The sequence below is a fragment of the Oxyura jamaicensis genome, chromosome Z, assembly GCF_011077185.1.
Source record: "Oxyura jamaicensis isolate SHBP4307 breed ruddy duck chromosome Z, BPBGC_Ojam_1.0, whole genome shotgun sequence".
Lineage (NCBI taxonomy): Eukaryota > Metazoa > Chordata > Aves > Anseriformes > Anatidae > Oxyura > Oxyura jamaicensis.
This window is the reverse complement of record NC_048926.1, coordinates 81,644,675-81,648,043: the sequence shown is the minus strand read 5'-3', so window position 1 is coordinate 81,648,043 and position 3,369 is coordinate 81,644,675.

The following is a 3,369-nucleotide window of genomic DNA, read 5'->3' as shown; positions in this document are numbered from 1 at the left end:
GAACCCAAAACTTCTCTGTCGTGCCCATTCTTGCACATTATTGCTGTGTTTATGGGATTATGAACTGTGTCCAAGGTACTTTACCTCATCTTACTAACTTCACACAACAGTCATGGGCACATGAGACAAAGTTTGAGGAACAGCACAACAGAAACAGCCAAACGAGGCAACGTTACTGACTTACTGTATTTTACTGCTTTGACTGTTCTCAAAAATAGTTTTTCCATTCTGGGCTTAAATTATTAAAAAATGCATTCTACCCACCATTCATTGAAAAGACATTAAAAAAAAAAAAAAAAAGACATCCCATAATCAACTTTCTCGGCAAATCCCTTTTTTGATCCTTTTTGGATCCCAAACTAGCCCTCTGTGCTTTTCCTCTACCTCAGAGGAGAACTGTGTGTAAGATTTATTAATTGGATTTGCTTTAGGATGTTGGGATACCGTTTGCCCCTTAGGACAGGAAGCCAGGCTTCTACATAGCACCTGAAACAATATGAGAAATTAAATTTCCCCTGGAGAACTAAAAGTTGTGTAAGTTATTTGCATGAAAAACAGTAACGTACAAGAACCACCTCCTTCCCCTTTCCTAGACAGAATATGAATATAAAGGTAAAAATAAAAATCTGCATGCAAAGCAGGTAATACATGGGGAAATGGAAATCCCTCAGCCTGCATAATCCACCAGTAAGTGCACGAATTTGTCAGGTTATCCAGAAAGAAAAGGTTTGGGCTAGGAGGAAGGTATGAAAGGGGTTAACAGCATCCTTACAAGTCAGCAAAGACGAATCTTATAAAAGACATCCACAGGAATAGATAACTGCTGTCAAAGCTTACATTGTTCAAGTTACAGAAGTGAAACCCAGTGTGATTAGAGAGGAAGACAGGGAAGTACACGTTTTTAATTACCAGTATTCTTCGCTATTGTTAAAATACCTCTAATACGTATGTCCTTACGTTGACCAGCAATCAGTTATTTAAAAAGCAACAGAAAAAATAACAAAGAATCGAATATTACATTATTTTGGTTAACATCAGGCACTGCCTCAGCCTAGCACCCGCTAGAGTACCCAAACTGGCAATGAAAATTCCCTCGAACACCTGCATCTCGTAACAGAGAGTGAGCCTCAGGTTTTCTTTGGATGCTGAGTCTCACTAAAAAGACGGCGAGCAGCGCAAGGTGACACGGCCTCCTGGGATGTGCGCTGCGTCTCGGGCACCTCCCGGGGCTGTTAACCTGGGACGTGGGTGGCATTCTCCCGGGTGCTGAGCCTGCGAGGTGTGCAACCAGGGCAGGGGAAGGCAAAGGCTGCACTGCTCCTCTGTGCTTTTCTGGGCCAAACTGCAGCTGTGAAAGCGTGTTATTTTTCCTGCAGCAATTTGCACTACATAAGCATGCTGTTTTTTTTTTTTTTTTTTTCAGGATGTCCAGAATACGCTATGATAAAAATGCATTTCTTACCCTAATGCAGAGAGAATGTACCTGTGTGTCTTGAAATATATATGTGTGCCTCGAATATTATCAGCAAGCAAGGCAGAAGTAATAACCTCTATTAGAGAATATATATACGTGTGGTGTGTGTGAGTGTGCATATATAATGCATCTCACTCCCTGATGCCTCTCATACTCTTTATCCCCTCACCCGGAGGGCAGTGCCATGTTAACTGCTGGCTGAGCTGACTGAACACGCTGACCCAGCAGAAAACCATGTTTGTTTTTTTTGTTTTGTTTTGTTTTGTTTTGTTTTTGTTTTGTTTTGTTTTCAAGGAGCCTCACTGGTACCATAGCTTACTGGTAGCATTACTAAAGTAAACTTGAGAGTGCATTTCGTTCCAAAATTGAGCATGAGAAGAGGGAACTGTGCAATGCTGCCGAAAGGGTTTTGGCAGTGAAAACAGGGTTTTAAAACTGTCGTTCTTCCTAGATATTTTTCTCGTGTGTTTTCTAGTCCCGCAAGGACTGCTCTCACCAGTGCATACTCTTCACAAGCTGCACTTAGTTATGGACTACATTCGTAAGCTTCTTAATCTTGATTTTACTGTCATTTTTTACATTGAAACAATACCTTATTTATTGTACAGTGCCAAATGAAGTCAACAGGACATGACATAACTAGGTATTACATGTAGAAAGGAAAATTTAAGCCACCCATCCTTACAGGTGCTACTGGCTATTTAGGTTTAAGGTGCAGTTACGTCAGGTTGAGGCTCAGGCTACTATGACCATAGTGGCGTGGACTTCAAAACCCTGCTTTTTCAAAAAGATGGATCCACGATAGGATAAATGTAACTTATTTATCCCTTTCAAGCTTCTTTTGAAAGTGGCTTACAGAGCTGGAGCATCTCACAGACTCATCGTGAAAATTTTCAAGCCAAAGCGCAGAATATATTTCTCTTTTCTTTGTGAGACAGATTAAGGGTAGGAAATTAATGCAGGCTTGTGGTTTTAAACAATGCTCAGGCAAGACTGTGAGCTACCTGCTCTTGCATCTGAACTTTTAATTAAAGGTCTACACATTTTCAGTCTTCGTTAATACCATGAATGTTGTTATCATTAATATCTCCATAATTTATTTCTACTGGAAAAATTATAATGATAATATTTAAGCAGTCACATGAGTCAATGAAATGTATCTGAAGGTCTTATAGTATTTTTCTTTTACATGATGTGTGTCTTTCAATAGTACAAGTTACCAATGCCTAAGTTTCATCACAGGTGAAGCTAGTTGGGTGAAGATGGAGGAGAGGGAAGAGAAATTCTGCCCCCTGTTCATGTGGCCAAGCCAGTGTACAGCCGTGTATCTTCCGTGTCCTTTGGCGTAGCAGCTGTATCGCTTTACCACCTACCTCACCTTCCTACCACCTACACTTCAAGAAGAGTAGGAAGAGAAGTTTATGTGTTCCTTTAAAATAGAAAAAAAAAAAAAAAAGGTGCTCCCCTACTGACCGCTCAAACAACGTAAGGAGACGTGACCCGAGGCAGAGGCCTACGTTTAAACAGGATGAATCCATCACACCATGGCATAAATTGAGAGCGTGTTCTGCTTTTTTCGTTGTGATCAATCAGGCACAGATGTCTTTCTCTGGCAGTTCTCTACACCTCCCTAATTTTAAATACATTGACATGAACAATGATGTTGACACAGACCTCCTTATCCTCCCCATACATTAAGAGCAAGGTAACCTACTGCACGCATGAGAGGAACTTATAGTAAAGACCAAAAAGCTTGAAACTGAACCCATTTTCTGACAGAGCTTCTGCAAACAGCCATATATATATAAATACGAATATATAATGATGTTATTTAAAATAAATAAAAACAAACAAGAACTATGCTTCTTTTTTTTTTTTTTTTTTTTTTTTTTTTT